Raw genomic sequence first — 12,550 nt, 5'->3', positions numbered from 1 at the left:
GGCGACTAATTTGCGTTTACGCACCTAACGTGGGCGAGGATATAGGGTAGCTTTTTTTGAGAGCATTCAGCGTTTCTTACGCACAGAAAAACACCTGATATTGTTGGGAGATTTTAATTGTCTTGAGCGCGGCTGACAAAACCAGCACGCGGTCCCACCGCGATGAAAGCACCGAACTTCTCCGTCACTTGATTGATAAGTTTGCATTGAAGGACGTGACTGAATGTGTTTTATACAAGCGCGGCATGATGTTCACGCACTTCCAACGAAGTAGCCATGCCCGCCTTGATAGATTATATGTATCGGTCGACCTGTCGCCAAAGTGTCACAGCTACGATGTTGTTCCTGCAACTTTCTCGGACCACTGCTTGGTGAAATGTAGCATAGGCGCGGTAAAACGTAAAAACTCTTTCCAGTGGGGCCTCTAGAAATTCAACAATAAGCTTCGTAAAGACGAAATTTTCACCGGGTTTGGAGCACAGGAAATTAATAAAATTACCTTAATGGCAATCGAGCAGCTGGAGAAGAATGGAAAAGTTGCAAACAGCAGATAAAAGTGTATGCAATAGAAAGGGCCAGCTGCATACGTTTTCAAGAAAGGTTAAGCGAGGCACATTTCAAGACCTTACTGGACAAGTTATTAGCTCAGGAATGCAAGGCACCGGGTGTTTTCAGTGAAGACGTCCGAAAAACCAAACAAAAGCAAGAAACGATAGAGGAAGAGCGATATCGCGGTGCACTTGTGCGCGCGAGAGCTGAGCAATTCGCCGTGAGCGAAACACCCACAAAACGGGCGTTGGGAATGGAAAGGGCGCACGCTCGGCGAAACCATGTCGCGGAAATTCAATTGGGCGGTGTCACTGCATCTGACGATGACAGCATTGCAAAGGCCTTTTTTTATTACTATCAAGCGCTTTTCGCTTCGAGGCAGGTTGACATGGGCAGATTTAAGGAGATATTGCCGCGAATATTTGCAGTGTTTATTCGTTTTTCAAATCTGCCGCGACACCACCTTATCGCTTCGTTTGCGACGCAAGACGCGACTAGATTTATCTCGATTGATCGCAGCCAGGCAAAGCTGATTCTACGTTGCTCCGGAATGTTCTAGTAACTTTGCGCCCTTTATCTCGAATGTTCGCTATCAGCTTTAAATTGAGCACGGCCGACAGCGGCGGGCATTCTATTCGACGACCGCCGAGCACGCTTGTCGCTTCGCCGCCGCCGAGTGATTCAGTCCATTTTGGGTGCAAGTCAGCCCAATAAACAGTTCTTTTAGAAGATCCTTTCGTCCGTCTTCATCGCTGCCTCGACTGCCGTCACCACTACGTGACATCTGGTGGAGGTGCGGGGTAGCCTTCCATGTTCCGGACGCCCCCTTCAAGTCGTGAAGCCAGCCCTGAGCGCTTCGCACCCGAGGACGAGCCAGCAGCTCAGCGAGCCAGCCGACGTCTCCAGGGAGAGGAGCCTGAGTTCGGGAAACTGCCGGACCGCACAAGACAGCGAAAAGACGCGGCTACGAGCACCGCAATCTCGCCGAAGATGTCGACACCGATTATACTGCAGCAGCCGCGGGTGCCGCCAACTTTCAATGGATCCCTAGGCGAAGACCCTGAAGAATGGTTGGATCAATTTGAGCGCGTGGCGTCATTCAACAAGTGGGATGATGCGGCAAAGATTGGACACGTTTTTTTCTCATTGGATGGCTCCGCACGCACGTGGTACGAAAACTACGAGTCGTCCCTTACGACATGGGAGCTATTCAAGAGAGAACTATTGAAGGTATTTACCAGTGTCGTGAGGAAAGAAAGAGCCGAACGACTCCTCGAGTCCAGGATCCAGCTTCCGAATGAGCCCGTCCGCAGCTACGTCGAGGAGATGAAGCGCCTATTTCGCCGCGCCGATCCCGGGATGACCGAGGAAAAGAAAGTTCAGTTCTTAATGCGCGGCGTAAAAGAACAACTCTTTGGCAGCCTCGTCCGTCAGCCGCCAAAAACGGTCGAGGAATTCATGCAGGAAGCCTGCACGATTGAGAAGACCCTCGACGTCCGAGCTCGGCAGTACAACCGCCCTTCCTCTGCCTATGCAATCCGTTCGGACACGCCGGCCACCACCAGCGACAGCTTGCGGGACGTTATCCGCGAAATCGTCCGAGAGGAGCTACGCCGATTACTGCCATCCTCCCCACAGCCACAAGCATCGACTCTGATGGACGTGGTACGGGAAGAAGTGCAACAGGCACTTGGCACCCCGACGGCCACAGAACCCCAGGCCATGACCTACGCCGCTGCAGTAAAGACTGCTCAGCCCCAAAGACAACCCCCACGTCCTCCCCGAGATGAGCCACTTGGTCCACAACGCCGCCTCCCAGCCCCCGCCCGCCCAGCCTATGACCGACCCTCAAGCCCCAGGAAATGCGACGCCTGGAGGACTTCCGACAACCGGCCGTTGTGCTTCCATTGCGGTGAGGCCGGCCATATTCTTCGTCACTGCCCGTACCGACGTATCGGTCTTCGAGGATTTGCCGTTAACGCCCCACGACCACGCTTCGGACAACGTCCGCACGAAATCGACGAGTACCTGCGTCGAGAAGAGTACACGCCGAACCGCTTTTCGCGCTCACCATCGCCGTCAACCTCGCGCTTTGCGTCGCCACGCCGCAGCTACGCAGCCGCGGTACGAGGAAGGTCGCCCAGCCCCCGTAGGGGAAACTAAAGGCAGCAACCTCTGGAGGTGAGGTTGCTCACGAGCTAAACGCCGAAGATCCTCCACCGACCACGCCCCATGAAGACGCTGCACCCGCGACGCCGCATGAAGAACCGACACTCGCTGCACCGACGCCGCACACAATGAGAACCTCGACCACGACGCAAGCTACCTTGAAATCGACGCCGCCACCCAGAGGAGCTTCGACCACACGCCCAACCCGTGACTCGCATACGCGACGAAGCCGTGACCCGACGCCGAGAACGACATGCAATGCAAGAGCCAGGACCTCCGACCTAGAAGTGACTATCGACGGCCGGAAAGTTACCGCTCTAGTCGACACAGGAGCCGATTACTCGGTGATGAATGGAAGATTCGCTGCGCAGCTCAGAAAAGTCACAACGGCTTGGGACGGCCCACAAATTCGCACAGCTGGGGGCCACCTCATTACGCCATCAGGACAATGCACAGCGCGAGTGACTGTCAAAGGACATACCTATCCTGCGACCTTTGTTGTGCTACCGCAATGCTCCCGCGAAGTTATCTTGGGTATGGATTTCCTTAATGAGCATCAGGCGATCATCGACCTGCGATCCAAGCTGATCACGCTTTCGACGGACGAAGCCATCGCTTCGATGAAAACTCGGGAAAATCACGTTGCCCTAAGTGTCCTGGAGGAAGAAGTGAGCGTCCCACCCCGTTCAAGCGTTATCGTGACCGTAGGCGCCACGAAAGCCATAAACACTGAAGCCATCATCGAGGGGAACATGCAGTTGCTACTAGAACGAGGAATCAGCATCGCAAGAGGCATCGCACATTTCCGCAATGGCCAGGCCGAAGTACTGCTGACTAACTTCAGCGAAGAATACCGGCATATTAACAGAGGAACGACGATTGCTTTCTACGACGAAATATCTGACGTACGAGATTCCTTCGCCCTCTCCGACCCCTCCGCAGAAGATCCGCCTGACCAAGAGAACTCGCCCACTTTCGACATCAACCCAGCCCTGCACCGGAACAGACAAGACCAGATCCGCAATCTGCTTCAAAAATACAGTGAGTGCTTTTCGACATCGCCGAAGGTGCGACAGACGCCAATTGCCAAGCATCGCATTATAACGGATCAACACGTCCGACCTCTCCGTCAAAGCCCCTACCGTGTGTCTCCGCGAGAACGACAAGCCATCCGGGGCCAAGTCGAAGAAATGCTTCGCGATGACGTCATCCAGCCTTCAAACAGCCCATGGGCGGCACCGGTTGTTCTAGTGAGAAAGAAAGACGGCGCACTTCGATTCTGCGTGGATTACCGCCGCTTGAACAACATAACAAAGAAGGACGTCTACCCCCTCCCCCGCATCGACGACACACTGGACCGCCTCTGCAACGCCAAATATTTCTCATCAATGGACCTCAAGAGCGGCTACTGGCAAATTGAGGTCGACGAAAGAGATCGCGAGAAGACAGCATTCATAACTCCGGATGGGCTGTTTGAGTTCAAGGTGATGCCATTTGGTCTCTGTTCCGCACCAGCGACGTTTCAGCGAGTAATGGATACAGTGCTGGCAGGCCTGAAGTGGAAAATTTGTCTGGTATATTTAGATGACGTCGTTGTCTTCGCCTCGAACTTTGAAGAGCACCTCAAAAGACTTCGAACAGTACTAGACGCAATCAAGTCGTCTGGCCTAACCTTGAAAGCAGAGAAATGCCACTTTGCCTACAAAGAGCTGCTGTTTCTAGGCCACATCGTTAGCAAGGAAGGAGTACGCCCAGACCCGCAGAAAACAGCCGCTATTGAACAGTTTCAACCGCCGGCCGATAAGAAAGCAGTGCGCAGATTTCTCGGACTATGCGCATATTACCGACGATTTGTGAAAAACTTTTCGCGCATCGCCGAGCCCCTGACCCAACTGACGAAGGCAGACGTGCCGTTTAAATGGGAAGCGCCGCAAGCAGAAGCCTTCAAAGAACTTCAGCGTCGTTTACAGTCCCCACCGATCCTTGCGCATTTTGATGAAAACGCCGATACTGAAGTTCATACCGACGCAAGCAGCGTGGGACTAGGCGCCGTTCTCGTTCAAAAAAGTGACGGGCTGGAGAAGGTCATCGCATACGCTAGCCGTTCCCTTTCTAAGGCCGAGGCTAACTATTCGACCACTGAGAAGGAGTGCCTTGCCATCATCTGGGCTACGTCGAAATTCCGCCCCTACCTCTACGGACGGCCGTTCAAGGTGGTCAGCGACCACCACGCGCTCTGCTGGCTTGCCAATTTGAAGGATCCCTCTGGCCGACTCGCTCGATGGAGTCTGCGTCTCCAGGAGTTTGACGTCACCGTCGTTTACAAGTCCGGACGCAAGCACACTGACGCCGATTGCCTCTCACGAGCCCCTGTAGATGCACCGCCGCTGGAAGACGATGAGGACGCCTTTCTGGGACCCATCAGCGCAAGCTCTTTTGCTCAGCAGCAACGCTCGGACCCCAACCTAAAAGGCCTCATCGAGTACCTGGAAGGCAAGGTTTCTTCACCCCCCGCTTCATTCAAGCGAGGACTGTCTTCTTTCTGTGTGCAGAATGAGGTCCTTGTGAAGAAGAACTTTACAGCGAACAAAACAGCCTACCTCCTTGTTGTACCTACTTGTCTCCGCGAAGAAGTTCTACAGGCTTCACACGACGAGCCGACAGCTGGACATCTCGGGTTTACTCGCACCCTCCGCCGCATTCAAGACAAGTATTACTGGCCCCGACTGTCTGCCGATGTCGCACACTATGTGAAAACATGCCGAGATTGTCAGCGACGAAAGACTCCTCCCACACGACCAGCAGGATTTCTGAACCCCATTGAACCTCCCTCAAGACCCTTTCAGCAGATTGGCATGGACTTGCTTGGCCCTTTTCCAACGTCAACATCTGGAAATAAGTGGATCATCATAGCGACCGACTACCTGACCCGCTACGCCGAGGCGAAAGCCCTACCGAACGGAACAGCAGCAGAAGTGGCCAAATTTTTCGTGGAGTGCATTCTTCTTCGACACGGCGCCCCCGATGTGCTCATCACGGACAGAGGAACAGCATTTACGGCGGAACTCACGCAAGCCATCCTGCGCTACAGCCAAACCAGCCACCGGAGGACAACTGCATACCATCCGCAGACCAACGGACTGACCGAGCGCCTGAACAAAACCATCGCCGATATGCTCGCTATGTATGTCGATGCCGAACATAAAACCTGGGATGTCATCCTGCCTTACGTCGTCTTCGCCTACAACACCGCAGTGCAGGAGACCACCCAGATGACGCCTTTTAGGCTCGTCCATGGCAGGGATGCCACGACCACGCTAGACGCCATGCTGCCCAACGTTACAGAAGAAGAGAACGTCGACGTTGCCGCCTACCTTCAACGCGCAGAAGAAGCTCGAAGGCTTGCCCGATTACGGATCAAAGATCAGCAGCGGTCCGACGCCAGACGCTACAACCTACGAAGACGCAACGCGGAATACAAGCCAGGAGACCAAGTCTGGGTGTGGACGCCCATTCGCCGCCGTGGATTGAGTGAAAAGCTTTTGCGCCGCTATTTCGGCCCGTACAAGGTTCTTCGTCGGCTGGGTGAACTGGATTATGAAGTCATCCCTGACGCAATGACTGCATCCCAGCGACGCCGCGTACGACCAGAAGTTGTCCATGTAGTCCGTCTGAAGCCGTATTATGCGCGCTAAAGGCCGCTGCATTTCCATGCTCTATTTTCGCAAGATCCGTTTTTTCCCCTTACTAGTAATATTTGTCTTAATGCATCGGGTCGATGCTTCTTTGAGAGGGGAGTAATGCCGCGAATATTTGCAGTGTTTATTCGTTTTTCAAATCTGCCGCGACACCACCTTATCGCTTCGTTTGCGACGCAAGACGCGACTAGATTTATCTCGATTGATCGCAGCCAGGCAAAGCTGATTCTACGTTGCTCCGGAATGTTCTAGTAACTTTGCGCCCTTTATCTCGAATGTTCGCTATCAGCTTTAAATTGAGCACGGCCGACAGCGGCGGGCATTCTATTCGACGACCGCCGAGCACGCTTGTCGCTTCGCCGCCGCCGAGTGATTCAGTCCATTTTGGGTGCAAGTCAGCCCAATAAACAGTTCTTTTAGAAGATCCTTTCGTCCGTCTTCATCGCTGCCTCGACTGCCGTCACCACTACGTGGTCACTAGGGGCCATGCCAGGTATTGATGACGCAGACAGAGTAAGATTAGAGCTGCCAATTAGCGAACAAGAAGTGGAACAGGCTAGTGATAAATTAAACTCAGGAAAGTCGCCGGGGCCCGACTTCCTGAGCGCGGCTTTTTATAAAGCTTTCAAGAAGGAACTAGCGCCGCTCCTCTCAGTGGTATTTAATGAAGCGTATGAGTTTCATGCTCTGCCTACATCATATGCATTCTCGCATACTGTGCTCATACCAAAAACCGATCAAACAGAAAAACTCAGACAGGTAACATCGTACAGGCCCATAGCCCTCACAAATGTCGACTACAAAATTTATATGAAGGTTCTTGCAGGCAGGCTACAGACAGTAATGCATAAAATAGTCGGACCTCACCGAACGTGTGGGATCAAGGGGCGTTCCATTGTTGAGAATATTCACAAGGCTAGGTGCGTGCTTGAGTGTTGTGACGCAATATATGCTCGGGTCGCAGTTCTTCAGATTGACCTTGAGAAGGCGTTTGACTGTGTGGCGCACGAATTGCTGTTTTGCATTCTACATTACATTAACGTTGGTTCTGTTATAAGAGAGGGTGTGGCCATGGCTTACCGTAACTGCACTACGAGGTTAATAGTAAACAAGACCTTGGGGGCCCCCATTAGTGTGCAGGGATCGGTACGCCAGGGCTGTCCCCTCAGCCCCCTGCTGTTTTGTATTTATATAGAAACCCTCTGCCTAAACATTGTAGGAAATGAGGCTATTCATGGTTTTCGTGTACAGGAATCAGAAGTGAAGCTCTTAGCATACGCAGATGACGTTGCTGTTTTCTGCGTTAACCAAGATAGCTTAAGCAGGACAATCGAAGCAGTAAAGGGTTTCAGTGAGGTCACCGGAAGTTTGGTGAATTGTGGCAAGTGCCTGGGATTCTGGCACCGAGAATGGCCGTCGACTCCAGCTGTTTTCGCCACCGTTTTTTGGGTGACAACACCCGTGAAATACCTAGGTGTTCCACTCGAATTTTACAGGGACACTGAGCCTTTTTGGAAAACACAGGTTGAAGAAACGCGTGAGAAAGCCGATAAAATGGAAAAGTGCTAATTTGTCTCTATTTGCAAGAGCAACTGTGTGCAATTTGTTTTTGATAAGCAAGCTCTGGTACGTGATGCAAGTACTCCACTGCTCATGGTTAAATGTGCAAAAGCTGCACCGTATTTTCGCTGTCTTTATATGGGCCTCAAAATGGGAGAGGTGCAGCCGGACAAATTTGTTCAGGAGCGTCAAGGTAGGGGGACTTGGTCTGGGGCACTTGTTCATACGGCAGATAGTAAACAGATTTTTGTTTCTCTGAGACGTTAAAGATCCCTTTCTACGTACCGTATGCCAAGTCAGGCTCGTGCGTGCTGTGCCAGATTTCATTGTTGCAACGGAGACTATGACTGGAGGTATTTTTGGTTTTCTTAAAGAGGTTGTGTTTAGCGTCAGGTTTTTGACGGCGAGATTTTCAAAAAAATTATTTAAGTGGTGTTCAGCGGAAAACATTGTACAAGGATGTATGTGACGTGTTATTGCCGGAACCAATGTACAGGGCAATATGCTCCGGAGGCCCAGGCAGAGATGTCCTGAAAGGGGTGAAAAAAATGCAGGTACCACCGGGAGCAAAAAATTTCTTCAAGCTTCACACCGGGACTCTGTCTGTAAAATCTTTCCAAGAAAAAAAGGGGTTTTACCTTCCTTGGGGATCCCACTGCCTTATATGTAAACAACCAGAAACAATCGACCACGTTTTCTTGCACTGTTGGGAAGGGGTATATTTTTGGGACGCCCTTCAAAGGACCATCAAAAAAGAATTACCATTGGATCCGTATGGAATCCGATTCCTGCCTACAGCAAAAGAAGATGGCATGCCGTTGGATTTAGTAATGCTCGCGGGCCTCCATAGCATATGGCGCTCCCGAATTGCAGGCTTTCATTGTGACCCGGATGCGCGGCCTGCGCGATTGTATTTCCGTGAGACAATGCACAAGTTCATCGAGGTGCTGAAAACACAAGCATCTCCCCCTGAGTGGCTTTCAAAGCTCGAACCTTTGACGGAACTCAGGGAATTTTAAACTGACAAGGCCTGGCCCTCTGGGGGCTGTAGGCTACCTTTTTGTAGTTTGGGTGTCTACCCGTGTATGCTTTTTGTTGTATTCTGTCGAAGCCCGGCAATAAAAAAAAAAGTATAGTGGCCAGTATCCCCGCCTGTCACGCGGGAGACCGGGGTTCGATTCCCCGACTGGGAGCTTTTATTTTTTTCTCTATGCAGGCGTAGTACGCTCCTCTTCAGAAGAGCGTGTTGTCGGGCAAGTTGACTTTGCATGATATAGAAGAAGTTAGCGCAAAACTTAGACGAAGACAGAGAAGAAACACACAGGACGACAAACGAGCGCTACTACCAACTGTTTATTGGGTCTTAACACCTGGAATAAATATCCGAAAAAAACAAGCATGCGCAGACAGTTGGAGGCACACACGTCATACACCAGCGCCGTGACGAGGCGAAAGGGAATCCAGAAAATCACATTCAGAAGTATAAATCTGTAAGGAAGGATCACTCGCGCAGCGATCAGATAGCATTTTAATGTGGAAGGCCTCCAGCACAAGCTTCGCTGTGACATTGGCGCTCCTGCCCAGAATCTTTGTTTTCTCAAATCGTGCCCTGCACGTGCTGTCACAGGAAGAAATATGCCGCACAATATTAGCGGTTCTGTCGTTGTTTTTCAAATTTCTATCATGCTCCCGTAGCCGGTCATTAATGCAACGGCCAGTTTGACCTACATAAGAAGACCCACAAGAAAATGGTATGCTGTACACCACCCCTGTAGCGCATTTGACATAAGAAATGCCATGTTTCTTTTTGCAGCCACTCTCACAAGGGCCAGAAATGCGTCGGCAAAGCTTTGAAAGCTTGTTGGGGGCTGAGAAGACTAAGGGCACGTGGTGCCTGCCGGCCACCTTCTTGAGGTTGTGTGACACTCGGTGCACATATGGAACAACCACCGGCTTTGATGTCGAGAAATCCGGTCTTCTTTTTTGAGCGCCTTTTTGTTTTTGCAGGAGGGTTTCAGCAATAGCAGAAATAACCGGACCAGGGAAGCCTACCGCCAAGAGGCGGGAAACCTGATTATTGACACTCTCCTGAATGCTATGAGGGCACGATTTAAGAAGGGCAGATTCCAGGCAGAGTGACGCAATAGCTCTTTTCACAACTTTTGAGTGTGAAGAGTCGTATCTCAACAACTCTTTGTTGGCACGGGGGGAGTACATCCAGCACACGTGGCCATTACAGAACCTAAGCTTTAAGTCCAGGAACCGTAACTGTTGATTATCAGGCAATTCATGCGTAAAAACCAACCCTCGTCCTAATTGATTAAAAACAGCTAAAATCTGAGAAACAACCGGGTCAAGGGATGTAAAGGTCCCAGCCCTTAAAAAGATTAAAAAATCATCTACATATCTAAAAACTTTTAAAACCGGACCATCACGTAAGGCAATTTCCAAAGAGCGGTCGATAAAAGCTAAAAAAATATCACATAAAATTGGCGCTACACAAGAACCAATGCAAATACCTTTGCGCTGCAGATAAAACTGATTGTCATGTAAGATAAAGGTAACATTCAAGTAATACTCTAAAAGCTTTAGAAAATTATCAGTTGAAATGCCCGCATTGTTCTGGAACGCCACCGCCCCCGAGCTTTCGATACACTCTCTAACAGAGGCCAACAACTCAGCATGTGGTATATCGAATAAAACAAATCTTCAATGTCGATAGAAAAGGCAGAGCATACCTGATCGCTGTTTTTAAAAAAATCGGCAACATCAGCTGACTTCTTTACCCAGAAGGGGTCATTAATAGACAGAGGTTTAAGCTTGGAAAGAAGAAATCGGCTGACGTGGTGTTGCCATGAACCCTTCTCACTTACAATAGTCCTAAACGGCATATCTGGTTTATGTGTTTTGGCCGAAAAAAAGACCGACAAGGAATTCTTTGAACTGTTATCAATAGCACTCGCTAAAGGCGTCAGCTGCAAGCTCTTGCAAAAGTCAACAAATTTTGTTTTTACTCTGACTTTGCTTCGTTTGACAGGCAAAAAGTTTTTGCCCAGATACGACCCTGAGATACGACTCTTATCACTCAAAAGTTGTGAAAAGAGCTATTGCGTCACTCTGCCTGGAATCTGCCCTTCTTAAATCGTGCCCTCATAGCATTCAGGAGAGTGTCAATAATCAGGTTTCCCGCCTCTTGGCGGTAGGCTTCCCTGGTCCGGTTATTTCTGCTATTGCTGAAACCCTCCTGCAAAAACAAAAAGGCGCTCAAAAAAGAAGACCGGATTTCTCGACATCAAAGCCGGTGGTTGTTCCATATGTGCACCGAGTGTCACACAACCTCAAGAAGGTGGCCGGCAGGCACCACGTGCCCTTAGTCTTCTCAGCCCCCAACAAGCTTTCAAAGCTTTGCCGACGCATTTCTGGCCCTTGTGAGAGTGGCTGCAAAAAGAAACATGGCATTTCTTATGTCAAATGCGCTACAGGGGTGGTGTACAGCATACCATTTTCTTGTGGGTCTTCTTATGTAGGTCAAACTGGCCGTTGCATTAATGACCGGCTACGGGAGCATGATAGAAATTTGAAAAACAACGACAGAACCGCTAATATTGTGCGGCATATTTCTTCCTGTGACAGCACGTGTAGGGCACGATTTGAGAAAACAAAGATTCTGGGCAGGAGCGCCAATGTCACAGCGAGGCTTGTGCTGGAGGCCTTCCACATTAAAAGGCTATCTGATCGCTGCGCGAGTGATCCTTCCTTACAGATTTATACTTCTGAATGTGATTTTCTGGATTCCCTTTCGCCTCATCCTGACGCTGGTGTATGACGTGTGTGCCTCCAACTGTCTGCGCATGCTTGTTTTTTTCGGATATATATTCCGGGTGTTAAGACCCAATAAACAGTTGGTAGTAGCGCTCGTCTGTCGTCCTGTGTGTTTCTTCTCTGTCTTCGTCTAAGTTTTGCGCTAACTTCTTCTATATCACGCTCCTCTTCCATGGCCAACACTGCTGGGTGCCTCCTCCCGTCTCTCCTCGTTAGTATAGTGGCCAGTATCCCCTCATTCTGCTTCCGGCAGCCGAGCTGATCGGATCGCAGTATCATGGGCTCCAGCGGAGCGGTGACAGCGGCCTTCGACGGCCGCGGAAACAGGATTGAAGACTGTGAAGATAAGGATTACCATATCATTTTGCCGACACTGCCAACAGGACGTGATGTTTTCAACACGGTTTTTCTTCACGGAGACGTTTGAGCGAGGCCGTTTCGAGTCGAGGATTTCCGTGACGCCCTGGCCGAGACCGGTACGCTCCCCGACGTGGTCGCGTTGAGCGCGTACCAAACAAACGATGTGTAGGCGGTCACCCTGCGGAGCACGGAGGCAGCAAAGAAGTTGCTCGCCTTCAATGAGCTGCAAGTTAAGAGACGCCGCTGCCTTATCATCGACCCTAAGACCAAAAGGTAAAGCTGCGGCTACACTGGATGCTTCATAGTGTGGCCGACGACGACATCCGGACTGCATTAGCGGTGTTTGGCAAAGTGACCGACGTTACGCGAGAGCGGTAGCGGATCTAAGGCGT

Source organism: Amblyomma americanum, chromosome 8, assembly GCF_052857255.1.
Source record: "Amblyomma americanum isolate KBUSLIRL-KWMA chromosome 8, ASM5285725v1, whole genome shotgun sequence".
NCBI classification, from domain to species: Eukaryota; Metazoa; Arthropoda; class Arachnida; order Ixodida; family Ixodidae; genus Amblyomma; species Amblyomma americanum.
Note: the sequence above shows the minus strand (reverse complement) of the source record.